The 19,077-nt window shown below is 37.3% G+C and overlaps 1 pseudogene; it reads left to right on the top strand.

Annotated features, from left to right (window-relative positions):
* Nucleotides 1-7,247: 7,247 nt before the first annotated feature.
* Nucleotides 7,248-19,077, top strand: part of LOC120534583 — a 44,931-nt pseudogene continuing 33,101 nt past the window's right edge.

A 19,077-nucleotide genomic window follows, 5' to 3' on the forward strand; every position in this document is an offset into this window, starting at 1 on the left:
TTATTATATTCACATACTTAAACTGGGAAACTACATGTAAGCTATTATGAAAATAGTGCATTTTCTTGGTTTTATATACAAAAAAATTCTTTGTTCGGAAATTTTGTTATGCTTTTTTTTCTATATTAAAAAATCAGATGAGGATGACAAAAAAACTGTCATGTTGGTATAATAACCTCTGTTTGTTTCTTACTTGTCTTAGATATATCTGTTTTCATTGCCTACTTTTCGCCTGTCTCTGCTTTACTCCAAGAGTTTAATGAATAGAGAAGTGTTTTAGACCTTGTGCTGGTATGTTACTCTGGCTCTGTCAGTTGCTGTCTTTTCCCATACATAATTGTGTTGGTACAGAGCTGACATGTTTAAGCTGTCCACTCCATGTGTACTTGAGTGGTTCACTTCATAATTTACAGTTCTTGAGCCCTTCTTGGACCAAGTAAAACATTATTCTAGTACTGAAATATTATTATATGGTTAACTAGCAAAATACCTGTACTTCGCAGCAGAGAAGTAGTGTGTTAAATAAGTTATGAAAAAGAAAAGGAAACATTTTAAAAATAACGTAACATGATTGTCAATGTAATTGTTTTGTCACTGTAATGAGTGTTGCTGTCATCAAGGATTTGATTATCATTATTTCTTTCAATCAGGTTAGTATTTGGAGGACGTGTTGTGTTCAAGTCACATACTGTGACTCGTACTCGTAAATCTAAGATGTTTAACAGGCATTCCCGGTATTAAGTTGTGGAATTGCCTGCGAGTATTTAGCAACAGCGTCTCTATGAACTTGTGGATTTGCCAGCGAGTATTCAGCAACAGCATGTCTATTAACTTGTGGATTTTTCTGTGAGTATTTGGCAGCAGCGTCACAAAGTTGTTTCCGTTTAGCTGCATCAGAAAATGTACCACGATGTCTGACACGCCTCCTTTTTACTGTTTTCTCACAGCTTGGATTGCTGCTGTCATAATCGGTTTGAGTTTCATGGTTTGTTTCAATTACGTTAGTATTTGCAGGACTTGTGTTGAAGTGACATTCGGCATCTGTCAAGCGTTGTAAGCATACAACCAGCTTCATCGATAACTTCACATCCAGCTTTTGAGAGTTGAAACATTCATAAACATCAAAGTGTCTACTACTGAAATCGTCACCTGTGAATCTAAGATGTTTAAGAGCAATTGGCGGTTCTCCAAAGGTGTAAAATATTTGGCCATTTCGGTAGACTTGAAAGCGACAACCGAACAATTCAGCGGCAGCCATCAACTCACATGCAGAAGCATAGGTGAAGGGCTTAAGCATTTCACTCTTATAGTGCTCCTGTGTAGTATAATTATCTTCTGTACCGTCATCAGTCCACACCTTGAACCTGTCCCAGTCATTCAATACATAAGACACAGTGTTCCTCCAGATATCAAGATTGAGCCTGATATGTCAGTGCAATATGTAACACAGAGAATGGAAAAGGCAGGCGGCATCTCCGGGCATGGAAACCACTCGGTAAGTGACAGTTCTTTGATCGATGGTGAGCACCTCGATAGACATCTCACTACCTAAATCGCTACTCCTGAATCTAAGATGTTTAACAGGCATTCCCGGTATTAACTTGTGGATTTGCCTGGGAATATTTAGCGGCAGCGTGTCTATGAACTTGTGGATTTGCCTGCGAGTATTTAGTGGCAGCATCTCTATTAAGTTGTGAATTTGCCTGCAAGTATTTAGCAACAGTATGTCTATTAACTTGTGGATTTTTCTGCGAGTATTTTGCAACAGCATTTACGGATGGCCTTATATGGGCAGGCAGTCAATTACGTGGGAGGCATGGGGATGGGGGACACAATGCCGCCTCACACGGCGATTGAGCTGCAGGCTATGGACGTATATATGTACGTATGACTCAATTATGACCGTTACGCATATAATTTGAAATGAAACCTGCTTAACTTTTGTAAGTAACCTGTAAGGAATGAGCCTGCCAAATTTCAGCCTTCTACCTACACAGGAAGTTGGAGAATTAGTGATGAGTGAGTCAGTCAGTCAGTGAGGGCTTTGCCTTTTATTAGTATAGATAACATTCCATTATTTATTATGATCTCAGTCACTTTTTTACATAGACATTTACAATGTATAATAAGTAAAAAAGGGACTATGGATAAAGTACACATGTCTCTCAGAAATTTATTGTTAATGTATATATACTAGATCCTGTGATGGGCACTGAGAGTTTTGGAGTCCCAAACATAGCAAAATGGGTGCAAGACCTCCTAAAAGGACCATAAAGGCAGAGCCATAACCAACTTGAACCTAACTATCAGGAATATACCTGTAAATCCACACTTGCTTAGGAAGAAACCGTAACTGTAGCAGATAAGTGCTAACACTATAATCAACAATCTGCCATTGGAGACAGGATATTGACTCTTTATTTGAACAATAGCAAGATTTGATCTTTCAATCAGACATACACTGTAAAGCCAAGGACTTTAAATTAGTTGTTTTTTTAATGTTTGAGATATTCAAATTAGTGGTTTATCAATTGTCCTTTCCATCCAGAATCTAGCACTTTGCACCTATATTCATTTGCTATATTGTTTTGTTAATTGCCTTTTGGTTGATGTTGATATACAGTATGTATGCATATAGGTTTCTTTGTCATTTTGCAGATTTGGGGGTATTTAATGATATCTGTATGATATTAGTATCATATGATAGTTTATCTGTATGATAAGCATTCTTTTTCGATAAAGTTAATTTATAAACCTGGCACTCAGGTTTTCTCTATTGTTGAAGTGCAGTTCTGCTATCGCAATGTGAATTTTAGTATTGATGATATTGATATTGTTCAATTCTTTTTTTCTTTTCTGAAGTGCTTTGGTTTTTATAGTCATAACAGTGGGACATGGATAGATTTTATGATTCTTGATAACAGTGTTACACTTCTTTGCTACAATTATAAGGACCATAGCCTATCCAGTGTGTCCAAATCGACTCAACACAAATTCAGCTTTTCTCAAAACTGCTGCCTGCTAGCAAGCCAGGAAATGAAATAGAAATGCTCCAAAATATAACAAAAGCCCCACAAGAGGAGAAAGGACAATAAACTTGTGTACAAAAGGAAAAACAAAGCAACTTTATTAATATCCATCCATCCATTTTCTAACCCGCTGAATCCGAATAGGGTCACGGGGGTCCGCTGGAGCCAATCCCAGCCAACACAGGGCACAAGGCAGGAACCAATCCTGGGCAGGGTGCCAACCCACCGCAGAACACACACAAACACACACCAAGCACACACTAGGGCCAATTTAGAATCACCAATCCACCTAACCTGCATGTCTTTGGATTGTGGGAGGAAACCGGGCGCCGGAGGAAACCCGCAGACACGGGGAGAACATGCAAACTCCACACAGGGAGGACCCGGGAAGTGAACCCGGGTCTCCTAACTGCGAGGCAGCAGCGCTACCACTGCGCCACCGTGCCGCCCAACTTTATTAATATATTAACTAAAAATTTGAAAAATACAAGGAAAGGCCCAAAAAGTCAAAAATAGGCAACAAGGAGTTGCCTAAAAGGCAATCCTACACCAAACAAATCCAAAGACACAATCCAGAAGAGATAACCCAATGTAGGAAGCACAATAAAACAAGAAAAACAGAACATTCAAAGAGAACAACAGTACTTACAAATTCCTTTACAAACTGAATGATTCTCTATTTCTGAAGCTTTTCTGTTCTGGTTAAATAGCCGGAGGGAGGGCTCAGAAATGGTGATGCCAGGGTGGCCCCACCCCCTGGGGCTCCAATCCACAAAGCACAAGGAATATCAGACATGTAAATTAATGGTACTTAATTACAGTCATCAACGAAAATACTTAATGTAAAAAAATAATAATTCAAACCAACAAAAGTAACTATAAAACAAATAAACACATTAATGAATAACCAAGAGGAAAAAAGTGTCCTAGGAAAAATATTGAGCCAGAAAGGATCAAGAGATAAATGGGACAAAATGGAGAAGGCAAAAAATATAGTCTGGAAACAGTCTGGGGTCATTAGTAACAGAATAAACAAAAGAGCAAATCATCAATACAAAAATCAAAGTCAAAAATAATGTTGGCATATGGTACTAACCATAACTGGAATTCCTTAGTCATTAAGTGCTTGTTTAATTTTCAAGGTTTGGATGTCAGAAACTGTGTAGCATCACTCTAAATAGGAATGGCATGATAACATCAAGCCACATGACCAGCAACAAATGGCTTTATTTCTACGGCTGCAGCAATGAGAACCAAGCACAAAAGACAGTGTCTGTGAAAAGCAACATATCCAATTTGGTGTCAAAATGATGTTATTGTCATAACCTTTCAAAAGTAGGAAAAATGAAGTACCCAAAAAACAATAGTTCTTGAGGTTTAAAAACCCTGATTCAGGACACATCCATCCCATTCCATTTTCTACCATGCTTTACAAAGTTTCAAAAAACAGCAGGCCTGAGGTAGAAGCAGCTTTAGGCTGGATGACAGCCCATTAAACAGAATACTCACTCATGGACCCCCACTCTACCACATACAGGGCCATCTTAAAATCACTGATTAATGTAATATTCATCCATCCATCCATTATCCAACCCGCTATATCCTAACACAGGGTCACGGGGGTCTGCTGGAGCCAATCCCAGCCAACACAGGGTGCAAGACAGGAACAAATCCCCGGGCAGGGCAGCAGCCCACTGCAGTTAATGTAATATACATGTCTTTAAAATGTACACAATAGGAGCCACCAGTATAGACGGGCACTCACTTTTGAGCAGAAGGCTTTGTGCTGTAATCTGTTTATTTTATTCAGTAGAATTGTGCTTGTCTTGTGCTCTAAAGGAGCTATCTGCATATAAAGGCATTTTCCTTTGACCATGTAGGAGAAGTTGAGCAAAACAAGACCTTGTAAGCTCTAATATGGTCTCAGTATTTGTTATCGTTATTCCAGGCTCCATCCCTGCTTTCTGCTTTATTGTTTTACGTTTATTTTTATGACTATTTTTGGTTATGTTAGGTCCTGATATTTGTTATTTTTTAAAATTATATTTAGTTTTTAAAATTATATTATTATTATAAACATTAATTCTGTTAAGTATCTTCTTTGTCCTTTATATGCTGAGCCCAAGTTGGCAGGGCACCCTATATAAAGGCAGCAGCTAATGTTTGTGTTGTTTGGCTCTCCTTTTTGGATTTCTTTTGAAGATTCATAAGCACCTTTTTTGGTTTTTTATTATTATTATTATTATAAGGAACTCTGTTTGTTCTTTAGGCCAGGGTTTTATACAGTTCCCTTCTCCCATTTGGGATTTACAGGTCAGTCTTTCTGATGTTTTAGAATTCCGAGCCAGGAATATTTGGAGTTTTTAGATCTGTTTATTAGGCCCATTGTCACAACACTATTAGCCAACCTTTTTAGTCTATAATTAAAACAACCTACAGATTGTAAGTTGTAATTTTTTGTTTGTCTTTCCCATTTTTGCTAAAACTAACCCAACCCAGTGACATGAACTTTTGTGTGTGCTAATAAATGACATATGGACTGATTTTTAGCAATTCACATGCATTGTATACTGGCAAACAGAATTCTGTCCTACATATTCTCCAAGTTTGCATTGGTATGGAGTGATGTTATTTTATTATGATCAATGTCAGTCTATCATTAATACAATCCAACATAAATTGTATGTATTGTCCTTTTCATGTAGTTAACTTTTGCTAAACTTTATATTATAGTTATTATAGTTATATATTATTGTTATTAAAATAGGTTAATTCTGTTTGTAATTATAAGCCGCATAGTTTTACCATATTTGATTAAGTTTATGATTTGATTTTAGTATAGAATTTTCATGAAACTGAAATGTCATCCTCATAAATAAAGTCGGCAAAATGACATGCTTACATTTCAAATGATGCTAACTTATTGATTACTGGAAGGGCATCAGACAACAGTGTTGAAGTAACGTCTTGAACTTTATCCACCTCACAGTCTACTAAGAAAGACATTTTTCCAAAGTCAGTTCCATCTGTCAACATAATATTATAAGCTGATTATCTCATTTGAGTTCCCAGTCAAGGTGAGATAGACTTGTACACCTGTAAGCATATGACAGGAGCTCAACTTCAGCACAAACAGAATAACATCCAGCTAACAGAAACAAAGAGGTCAGACCAGTGAAAGTTTAATGATAACATGCGGAAGTAAAATGTAAGCAGAAAGATTTAAACCATTTTTTAGTTACTGAAGAAATTATGAAGTATTTACCATAGTATGGAGCTCTAGTGTACATGGAAATTACACAGTATATTAGATACCTTTATTTACATTACTGTACTTAAGACCTCTTTGAAGTTAATAATGTAAGCACTACTGATTACAGTCCTGAGAAATCTAAAAAAGATATTTCAATACGTCTTCTATATTAATTAACCCACCATAAAGGGATTTATTATTAATGTATTGTGCAGTGAACTCCTAAGTCTTGTAGGTGTTCCATAGTATAACCAAGATATTACAGAATAGTGTCAAAAAAGAGTTAACATACTAGTTCAAGCATCCTGAGCAGTATTATTGGACTTGGTACTCCAATACTGCTGGTGTGGTAAAGGAGATTGATCACATCATTGTGGGTAGACATTGGAGGCTCCTAAAGAGGGTCTACAGAAGTGCCCAGTTTGTGAATTCTGACCACAGACTTGTTGCTATTCCAACTTAAGTCCAGTAGGCTACCCACCTGCTAGGATATTAAGGCTGGACTTCAAGATGAGGCTGTTTCTAATGAGTTTGCACACAGGTTGTGTGAGAAACTTGAAGACTTGAGTACTAATTCTAATGTGATGTGGGAGACAATCCATGAGGAGACCCTGAATGTTACTGACATTTGTGTTGGTATTGCCAGTGTTCCCAGAAGAAGGTATTTCATCTCACAGGACACCGTGGATATTATCAAGAGGAGTCGCAGTAAATTGATTGATGACAACTCTTGTCTCTACCAGGAACCGAGAAGGATGGCTGCGAGGTCTCTTTGGGCAGATAAGGAGGCATTTGTTAGACTAATCCTGCTTACAGAGGAATCAAAACATTATGCACATCTGAATCTGTACTTCAGAGAGTTGCAGTTAGGGTGGGTGATGGAACGGTACTTACTGATGACGTTGCAGTTGTGACCTGCTGGAGTGTCTACTTTAAGAAGCTGTTTAAAGCTGATCTCTGGGTCTATGGTTCTTGAGGCTGATCCTCCAATTAGCCTTGAACCACCCAACCTCATTGAGATTGGACAGGATGTGATCCAGCTGAGGGTAGGGAAGGCTAAATGGATCAGTGGTATCTGGGGTGAACTTCTACAGGCTGGTGGTAAGGTAGTGCAGTATTCACACTAGAAACTTCATGCGGATACTGACAACAAAGTGATGCTTTATTTAACTGTGTTGTTGAAATGAATTAAAATATTTATGGCCATATCTTTTTTGTGTTGACAACATATATAATTTTGTAGCAATGACTAAGGGTGAATTTCTGCGCAACTAATTTATATCATTATATTTTGTTGAAATAATATTTTGCTTAATAGCCCAACTATTCTTCTATAATGATCAATAATGCATTGGTACAGATGTTTTACTCTCAGTTGTAGTTCTCTAAACATGGCTACTTAGTCACCAAATACATGCATCATACTTATGTTTTCTGGCTGAAGGGTATGCATAACTGGCAAGCTGAAATTTTTCTGATGTGAGTGAGTGTGGATGTGAGCCTGTCTAATTTAGCACTGTAAGCTTCATCCTCCAACCCTAAATTTGATTATAAATGTTTAAAAATGAATGAACTAATGAATGTTTAATTGTATTGTAGTCTACAAATTACTATGAGAAATATACCTTTGTAAGACATATTACAACTGGTATGGAATTTGAATCTTGATGTGTATACTCTGTGTGGAGTTTTCTGTAGTATCTGCATTGGTTTTGTCTGGTGCCCCAAGTTTCTCCAATGTCCCAAACACCAGCTAGTAATTGTCATCTATAATTTAGTGCCACATGAGCATTTTACTGCTTTTCGTTGCTATGAGGCTATGTGTTTACTGAGTTTGAGACACAAATTACATGTGAAATCATGGAGGCCATGATGTAGATTTGCTAATCCCTATAAAAAGAGCATACGAAATATCTTGTTCAATCAAATGATGTTTCTATTACTTACATACATACCATCAATTCTGTCCTCACAACCATAAAAGACAGAAAGAGGACACTCTTCATTTACAGTTGTGTAGTTATTGAATCAGTCATATTTTGTTTTGTATTCTTTACAGATTCAGAAGGATCTGTAGAATTTGTCTTGCAGTTTGACATTTTAATGTTGCTCAATAGCAAACAGCAAAATCGAATCTTTGGTTAGAATTGTGAATCTTGTTTTATTAGTTTTTGCATCAGTTTCATGTGTCATTTTGAGTTTATGCTTGCGTTTACTTGTCTTTCATTTTGTGAGAAGAGTCATCATGCTGCGTCCATTTTGATGAGATCATATCTCATTTCGGCAACTACCTTTGTGGTTGTTTTTGGTCATGTGACCTGACCTGGTGATGTGTGACATCATCACTGCCAGCATATAAAGATGGAGGTTTAGCCTCTGGATATTCTATTTTTGGGATTTTCAAAACAAATTTTTGGTGTGTGCGTGTGGGCGTGTGTGTGTGTGCACGCCCCCATGTTTATTTTGGTTAAGGCTTTTTTCTTGGTTAGTTTGGATACTGAATTCTGCTCAGGGTTTTGACTTTCATTCTTTCTTTGAACCAAAAAAATACTTGATTTGCTGATCTTGTTCTCTTTCCTGGTTTTGTATCCCACCTGTTCTTCACTCTGAGCTTGGTTCTGCCTTATTTACAATAATCTTGGTAGACCCTGGAAAAAAATGCATTAGAAAACTAAGGTTTCATACTTAATTTTATGAATCACCTACATATTTCTAAACATTTACATCCCTAAAATATTTTTAAAAATTCATGTTTAATATGCATTTTTAAAACAGGGATAAAAAAATTACATAAGCAACTAGTAAGTATATACTACTGCTTGCTTGAATACGATTATGTATAAATATAAGCTAACATGGCTATTAAATACTTTTTTCCATGGCTGAAAGAACTTTTTTTTTCTGGGAATTAATCTACTGCTCATCTACTGTTGCTTGTGCCTATACATAATTTCCTGTAAAATAAAATGTACTGCTTAATAGTTTGATGTTATGCACAGAAACACACTGTAAAAATAGATTTTGATGAATTCATAAAGGTAAGCATTCAAGTCCAGGCCACTGGATCTACAAAGCAACAATATTAACCACTGCTCTGCTGTTTAGTAAAAAGTAATGAAATTAGTTAGCTAACTACTTGCAGCTATTTATTAGCTTGCAGCCAGCTTCTTATTTGCACAGCTAATGAAAGACATTCATATTCCATATTTTGATTGCCAGTGAATGTTACCCAGTCTAGTGCAGGCACATTAATTCAATACTCTGGGAAACTTTGTACACTCGCTTATCTACATCAGTGGATTGTGATATTTCACATATACTCTAAAGAACTAAATCGCATCGAGCTACTTTAATTGTCATTGTTTTGTGACAAGACAAATGTCTTTGCTAAAAGGAGAAGTGTTTTGCCAGGCCAAACTTAAATACCTTAGTCAAATCCACTGACTACTTCTTGGTGTATGAAATCATCTACTACAATGTGCAGAACAAAGTATGATATTTAAAGAGCAAAGCAGATCGTTAAACCGTATTACGACAGTTTTGCTTATCACGTTTATGATAACGATTCCCAAGTTAAATCTGCTAAACATGTGATAATATTTGGTGCACACTTGAAAGTATCTGGTGCCCATGTAATATTACCACAAACAAATTACACAATGTCCCCTCAGGGCCTCTGTACTTACCGTCTTTATGACTGTGTGAATGTCTTGCAGACTGCATTTTGAGCCAGCAGACAACACTGTACTAGTGCTGCATTTTATAAAGCAAATGGGTCATTTTTTATTTGCCTTTTTGACTTTGAGTGGTGGTTGAACTGCCATTTCCCTTTGTTTCAGTTCAGTTGTACAGCCTACAAGCTTAACTACTAAATGAACTTGACCCTTCCAATACTGCTTTGACTTTAAGGATTTCCTTCACACACACACATACAGATACTTAATCATTGAGGTAATTTTCCCCTTCTTTGTCTGTGAACTAGTCTCTGACTGACCCCTTCTTTGAACATGCTCATAATCTTTCTGCCTCAGTAATAAAATGCTTAATAACAAGGAATCATTCAAAAGTGTCAGTACTTTTCATGTGTGAAATTGGCTGGGCCCTACTCATAAAAGAAAAAGAATCAGCTTAGAATTGTTCCTGATCCCACTCATACTGGCCACTTCTCTTTTCATTATTATTGTAACTAATAGTTTTGAGTAATGGATCCCCTACAATAAGAGCTGCATTGACCTTTGAAGTCCAGTGAGCTAAACAAGATTGATTTGGCTCATTGTTCACAGTAAGCTACAATGGATATTTAAATTCAAACTTCCTTTCTGTAAACTTGATATTACACTGAAATCCTTACTCAGGAGAAGAGCCTCACTGCTTGGTTAAATTCCACGGAATTTGAATCCTTTCAGTAGTATAAAATGAGAAAAAAAATGCTCAAATAAAAATATAGAAAATGTCACAATAATAAAAAGGAATTCTTATTGATAAATTAATAAAAATTAAAGATTTGGCCTTGACATATTACTATTCAAACAAAAAACACTTTTATAAAATATAGTGACAAGATGTATTCAATAAAATATTAACTTTTGTGCAGGACATACAATAAACTCCAGATACATGTATCATTATTTTACTGCAAAAGGAATGATGGACAAGACCTAACTCTTAGTCTGCATAGACAGTATGACCATTTGGGGGTGCTACTGCGCCCTCAAACCTCAGACACAATTTCAATCAACACAATTCCAGGTTCAGATAAAAAGTTAGATTTTTCACCAACACTTTTCAAAACAAGCACTAGTCAAAATACTCAAACAACAAATTCTCTTCCTCCTTCTGCCTCCAGTTGAGTGTCACTGCCACATCTGAATAAGAGTCAGGAGGCAGAGGCAGCGCTTCCATGCCATATGGAAACCAGGGAGGTCCTCCTTTGACAGCGTCCTCTAACGCCTCCAAGGGACACAGGCAGGGCTGCACTTCCAGACTCCAATGCCCATGTACCCTTGTGGGTGTCCAAATGGAAGAACCACTGCAGACTGCTTTATTAGGGATGGAACTGCTCCTGGCCTCCAGCTTCTGCTGGTCCATCCTTTATATAAATCTGGATAGGAAAGAAGCTGTTTCCTCTTCCAGCTGGCATGCTAGTCTGTCCTTCCACTATAGCCTACCATCCAGTCAAGAATTATCCTCCATCTTAGCCGTGATGCCTGTCCTTCCTCTTAGGGCACTTACAACAGTCATTTAACTTTTATATTATTTATCAAAGGTGAGAGAAGATACAATCACAAACCTGCCTTTCAAAATGAACGTAGTTTATAATTTACTATTTCTTGCAACTAAGGGGATAGTAGCAGAATTTAAAAAAGAAAAAAAAAACCTGTGTCACACACAAGACCTTCCCTGCATAAAGTTAGGATTTCAAATTTTTGACCTCATCACAGTACATTCCTAGGTGTATATGTTGTGAGACTTGCCCGGACACCACCAGTCGGAGACCACATCTTTATAAAAGTCACACTTTTATTACACACCTCCAAATACATGAATAAAGTCCCAAACACAGGACACAATGCTCACAGCAATAATCACCACTCTATGGGCTTCTTTCTCTCTGTCCTTGGCCGCCTGTCTTCTCCTGGGAGCTTCGTCCTGCTCCCACTCCCGACTCTAGCTCCTCGAGTGTAAGAGGGTGGTCCCTTTTATTCCCTCCCGGATGTGTTCCAGGTGGCTGCAGCACTTCCTGGTGTGGCGGAAGTGCTGCCCTTTGCCCTGGAAGCATTCCGGGCGTCCCTGGCAGGTTAATCCGCCATCTTGCCTGGTGTGGCGGAAGTGACAGTTCTCTAGGTCTGATGAGGCTTGAGGTGCCCCCTGGCGTTGGCCATGGGTCCCAACGGGTTAAAATCTTTTTGTTCCTTTCCTGTGGTCCTCTTTTTATCCAGGGTGGTTGCCCCCTCGTGACCCATAAGCTTTTTTTGCCACCTTCCGGTCTTTTTAGGTGTCCCAGCCAGGTAAGAACCCCAGCCGTCTGTGACAATGTGCAGTAGTTATCTTTTTACAGCACAATTTCCGAAAACAAAATGAAGAACGTGGTAGAATTTTACTATACTAACAATTTTACCAGGCCTCATTAAGAATGATTCATGTTTGGCTTATCATGTCCATGGACCCAGATCCTGAAAGAAATATACCCATAAATATCACTTTGAAAGTGGTCAAATTATGCTCTCTGAATCCTAAACTATGTAAATCAGTGATAAAGTAGAAATTCTGATTTTTTTCCAGAGTAAGTTCTTTATGTATGCTTACTGTAAATGTTATGAAAATAAAAAATATCATTCTAGGAACATCTGACCAAATACAAATAGGAAATATGAAGTGTAAGATCATTTTGTAAGCTAGCTTATTTCAGTACAGAATCATTAGGAACCAGATCCAATGCCAGCAGAGTCCTGTGGCAAGGCAGAAATAGGGCAATGGTCCATCGTAAAGTACTCTAACAGTATCCCCTTTAGAACCAAGTTGCAGACGGCAATCGGTCCAGCCTGCACATCTTTGAGATGCGTGGGAAAACTAGAGTACACAAACATAAACTAATCACACATAGGCGAATGTACATATTCCGCACAATGATGGGTCAATACTTGAGATAAGGGCCCTATAGTTATGAAGGAACAATAAAGTAGTAATACATGGTAATTAATATACAGTATATGTGTCCATGGCTGTGAAGCAGCTCTGTGTTAGACTAGTCCCCTGACATCCTGCTGCCATGATAGGCAACAACACCCAGTCTCTGAGTTAAATTAAATGATCTGAGAAATTATTTTCAATAGTGAGTCTCGACTTGAGATGTTTTATGAGCACAGTATAATGCAATTTACATAATAGCCATAGTGCCTGTTGAAGACTGATAATAACAAATATTTGTAAATAACTCTTTCTCCTGCTCTACGGGTACCTTCTGCTCCTTCCCTCTGTATTTGTGCGTGTATGTGTACGTCTCTTCACCGGTGTTCCCTCTCTTGAGTGTTTTCCCTTAAAGTTTGCTTTTCAGACTCTGTTTTTATTTTCAAGGCACCTTTCTCACCTCCTGTCCGGTTTTATACTTCCCATCTTTAAATGCAACTCCCTCAGCATGCCTCATATACCTTTACTATGCTCCTTGTGCATCCTACACTGTCACTTCCTCTTTCATCACCAATTCCAAACTGATAAATCAGATTGCTCAAAGGGACTGGACACACAGATCTTTACTGTTTTATTAATACAGATTTTAGGTTGGAAAAGTGTAAACAAGGGCAACTTGGTTTTTTTAACAGCTAAAAAATTTAGAGAAGGTAGAAATGTCATATTTAAAGGCCAGCTGTGAGTAGGTTTGTGCATTTTTCTTTTCTTGCCTTTTATTTCTAGTTTTATAACATGGTGGTTTACAAAGCTGTTGAGCGGAAATTTGAATACACCCTCTTTCTTTTCCAGGGTTATTATTTATTTAAGCTGACATGTATAAGATATTTTATACACCCATCCAACTTTCAAATTGGCTAACCAGATCATTAGAACCTGGTGCTGTCAAAATGTGCAATTGATTAGTTGGTGATTAGAAAATGCCACACCACAATCGTTGGCACATTGTTTCTTAAAATGGAATGATTCACCATTTTTGATTACTTTGGATATATTAATAAATTAGTTAGTTGGCACAGTGACTATCGCTGCAGGAGACAATGCTCACATTCTCAATCATTGTCTAGGTGGAGTTTGTACATGTTGCCCATGTCTGTGTTTTTTTTTTCCTCCAGGTTCTCCATTTTTCCTGGCTAAGGTGCTCTATATTGGTATAGTTGGTTCTTGCCATACGTCTTATGTGCTGCTGTGGTAGAGAGTAGTGTTTTATAACCCTGTGCGAGATATGCAAATATGCACATACTGCTTAACTGCATTTGATATTTTTAACTACTTTTTTGATTTTTTTGTTTAGTTTGTTTAATATTTTGTTGAACATGTTTTAGATGCCATATGTCACAGACAGAGCACATTATAGAGCAACATTTAAAGTGATGTATCACATATGGTACAGTACCTTATAGTAATAATCTAATATTCCAGAAAAAGTTGTAAAAAAATCATATTTAAAAAGTATTTTACTGAAGTGGAAACATTTTCCCACATGACATTTAGAAGTCGCTTAAGGGTAAGCCCAGATGGATTTTTCAGTTCTCCTTGCTAACAAGAAGCACATCAAAGAACGCATTTCAAAATGTAAAATTTAATGTAAACTGGCATGTTCAGCTGAGCAAACGAATGTAAAACTAACCATCTGTTCATCCTTATTTTTGAATTTATGATAAGTGAATTTCTGAACATAGATTTTATTCATTCTGCCAAATATTCAGTGCTGCATGAAAGTTTGTGTTACTATATTGTAGCTCTTTAAATGTTTCATTTTAACATTGAATTCCCCATTTAAATAATAAAATATGATTCTTCCTTTTCTATTGGATTAACAAATTCAATGCATTGTTTAGAAAAACTGATACCTGCACTACAAATGTTAAAAAAAAAGAATTACCTCAAATAAAAAAACAAGTAAACCCTTGGCATTACAATTTGCTGAACTGATTACAGTTAAATGGGGTAAGAAAAATTATCAGTTGCATCACGGAGTTCTACATTTGTGTGATCTTAACTATGCAGATGAGCTGTAACACAGGTCAAACAGTTGTTTTCTTATAAACCATACTTTCAGCTACAGGTCCATTCTACTATACACTAATTACAAGGTCAGTATAGATAAAATGTTACACCAAATCACTAGCAACAAAACTCAAAACAGAATTTTGAAACAATAGAATAACACTACACAATATGGAGTATACAAAGAAATACACAAAGTTTAATAAATCTCACGGAGACATTCAGAAGACGGGTTGCTGCTCTCCTTGTGTCTAAGAAGAGGATATGGTCTGTTTTACAGTATTATATTCCAGACCAATGACAATTTACGAAGATGAGGTTGTTCCAACAAACCGAATGCATGTACTGACCAAAGGCTGAAAGAAGTCTTTGTTAACGGCAGGGTACCATCAAACAATCCACCTTGTTCCTCAATCAAGGTAAATGGGTCCACTTTCAAACAGAATTTACTCAAGCTTATTCACATGGAGGAAAAAAAGGTACAAATATAGTTTGCTAAAGAAGGACCATTGAATAATATGCTTTGGATGTTGTCATTTTGGCTGCTGTACATGAAGTCATCCTTGGTTTTTAAGCTCAAACTAACAGATCACCCAGGCACAGAAAGTAAAGTTAGAATAGTGTACATAATAAAAAAGCAAGTGCTGGTAGAAATTATGACATTTGGATAGCACATTAGTGGATAACAAATCTGATAAATGACTGCACCAAATCGATTCACAACAGTGTGTTAGTCATTGCTTGGTGAATACATTCCACTCAAACTTCTGTGTTCACATGTCATTATCTCTAGTGAATGAACACCAGAGTCCTTTCTAAACTGTGTTTATCACATGGTTGAATGCTGATCCGTCTACTTGCAGAAGGATTACTATCAGAGCTGTTGTATTTCTTAGGGTTGAGCTGTTTTGCATGCATATGTTTTGGCACCCTTTTCTGTAAGCATCTTCAAATATATTTTGGGACAATAGTATATTTTTTCCAGAAATTAAATAAACAGACATACAGTGTTTATGATAAGCAATGATTCAGGAAGGGAGTGATGTTGTTCTCAATGTCTAACCCATCTAATATTTTCATGTGTTTCACAGTAGCATACTGTTATTGCTAAAGTCAGGTCATGATTATTGCAGCAAATGAAGGCATATGCAAAGAGAAAAGAAATCACCCAAAATTAATTAATCTAGAACACCATCCATCCATTATCCAACCCGCTATATCCTAACTACAAGGTCACGGGGGTCTGCTGGAGCCAATCCCAGCCAACACAGGGCGCAAGGCAGGAAACAAACTCTGGGCAGGACGCCAAACCCAACAGGGCATGCACACACACACACCAAGCACACGCTAGGGACAATTTAGAATTGCCAATGCACCTAACCTGCATGTCTTTGGACTGTAGGAGGAAACCGGAGTGCACGGAGGAAACCCACGCAGACACGGGGAGAATATACAAACTCCACTCAGGGAATTTCCTAACTGCGAGGCAGCAGCGCTACCACTGTGTCACTGTGCCGCCTCTAGAACATCATAATTAAAATAATTTTTTTTTCCAGAGTCACTCACTTATGAATCTTTTTAAGACGCCTAACATCTATTGTAGTGGGCCAAAAAAATAGAACACTATTTTTGTTGGTAAAGTCAACTGTGTGATTATGGGGGATTTGACAAGAGTCTGAAGGATCTACTTTAATTTTATGAACTACACAACTGGAAAACAGTAAGCCAGAAAATATTTTATAAATGTTACACAACTATAAAACACAATTAAATTTCCATCCATTCATTTTCTAAAACTGTCATACAGTGTGTTATACATGACACACATAATTATGTTAAAGTGAATAACTCATTTCTCAATAATCTGTGTTTACTTGCATAAGTAATCTACTGGAGTTATCCTTTGTCAAAATGCTCCAATGTCATTAATTAGTGCAAGTAAGAGAAAAACCTCATCATCAGCCACTGTGAATCAAAAAATAAGCATGGCACCTATGATCATTTTCTTGTTTTATAAATATGTTTAGTCAAATTGATGTTTTATTTAGAGATTTCTGTTACCAGATTGCACATTGCACACTTTTATGCTTGCTGTTGCAATTGAGGCCTGCAAAGGACCCGGTATGTGTGCTTCTAGCCTTACACTCGGTGCTGCTGGAATAATAACAGAAAAAGTATTTTTACTTCAAGAAAGTAAGGACTGCGTTAGGTTAGTCATTGTTTTAAAAAATAATCAAACTACTTAACACGTTTCTTTTAACGTGTTACCATACTACTCTTGAGATTGAGTTATTGAGTTAAGCACTGTACATTCAGCACATCGACCTAACCCTAACTTTAGCCATTTTTGAAATATTGAGACATTATTTCAGCCAGGAGAAAGAATAAAAGGATCGCCCTAATATTTGCCTCTTGAAATATATGGTATCTTGTGGACACTTCTACTTGTGGGTACTGAAAATGTGTCCAAAGCAAACACATGAGCAGGCTGACAGAATTGCGCAGATTACAAAATCCTTAACAATAATCACAATTAAGGGTTTACATCACCACTTAATCTGATTATTGGTGGAGAAATCTACCTCTGATAATGAGGTTTCTCAGAGGCCAAAAGTACAATTTCTCTGTTCGGAATTAGGGTTTACATGGAATTTTAAAAATCAGATTTCTGTGAATTACCAGATAATTGAGGTGCATGAAAATACAGTTAACGAAAGGACTGTTTGCAGTGAAACATATAGTAATGTGCACCAACACAGGAGAGTCAAAGACATCACTCAGAATGAATTGTTCACCCTTGAAATGAATGTCATTTTTAGCACGAGAGATCAATTAACACTAGGATGACTAAGAAAACTTCCTCACTGTTATGGACCATCTCCAAAACAATAAATATGCACTTAGACAAAGGGGCTCGCCTTGTGCTCTTCACATGCACACGTGACAACTGCAATCACACTCTTGCTCTTCTGAAGAAGTGTGGCTGACCTCTCATAATCTCCTCTCCAACATGTGATTTCCTATTGCTCCCGACTGCTGACACTCTTTTCACCTCACCAACCCCTCTTCAGCATTCATACTCTCTTAGCTCCCTATGGCTCTGCAAATTCTCCTCATTTTGTTTCCGGCATGTATGCTCCTGCAGTTTCTAGTACCCTCCCATGGGCCCCTTCTGCTTGCAGCCTCTCTTTTAATGTTGTATCATCAGACTACTCACTACAGTCACAACGCTTCGATTTAAAATCAGTGCAGAATTATCTTAAGCCCTGATAAGTCCCTTCCAGAAGGCTGGGGGAAGACTTTCCATATCTGAATGGAACTGTTGCTGGCACTCATGATAGTTGTCCCATCTTTACCAATAAATGCTTAGTCTGACCACTCCAGGTAGCTGAACCCACTCAGTCTGTAAGTACTTTGTTTGCTAGGTGCTACAACATCTTTGAAAGGTTATGTTGAGAATGTTTGTTGTTTTTTTTGATACTTTAAGTTTCTCACATTTATCCCTTTGCTTTGTTTGTGGTACATTATTTATTTGCATTTGTCACATTTGGATGAAGCTCTCTTTTGTAAAAAAAAAAATAATAAACAAAAAAAGCCCTGGCTACCCAAATAAGCCTTTACAGGAGGGTATTGGATCCTGCCTATCTGGTGGGGTAGTTGATCTGAAAATACTGTACACAAGCACTTCACAAAAGACCTCCACCACTCACTTTTCTGGCCACACTATCTCCACACCAGGTAAAGCCTTTGCCAATATTACATGCCCAGCGCTAACCTCAATCGTAAAAAGTAGTGATTCTGAGTTTATAAACACTTACATAATACAAATGAGTAATAGAAATGATCCTTAAGTAGATTATTAACTCAAATATTTATTCTTTAATATTAAAACAATATGTTCAATGCAATGGTCAAGTACAAAAAGTGGAGTAGGCCTCAAAAAACAAACAAAAGGCCAGACTAGTCCTTAATTTGCCTACTGTATTGCATACTGGATTGCCCACAGCTCAGGCACACAAGCCTCACACTCAAAAGGGATGCTTTCTGGCATATGCAGGCCTAAAATAAGTCTAAGGCTTTAGAAGTTTAAATGTCCATAAA

The sequence above is a fragment of the Polypterus senegalus genome, chromosome 8, assembly GCF_016835505.1.
Source record: "Polypterus senegalus isolate Bchr_013 chromosome 8, ASM1683550v1, whole genome shotgun sequence".
NCBI classification, from domain to species: domain Eukaryota; kingdom Metazoa; phylum Chordata; class Cladistia; order Polypteriformes; family Polypteridae; genus Polypterus; species Polypterus senegalus.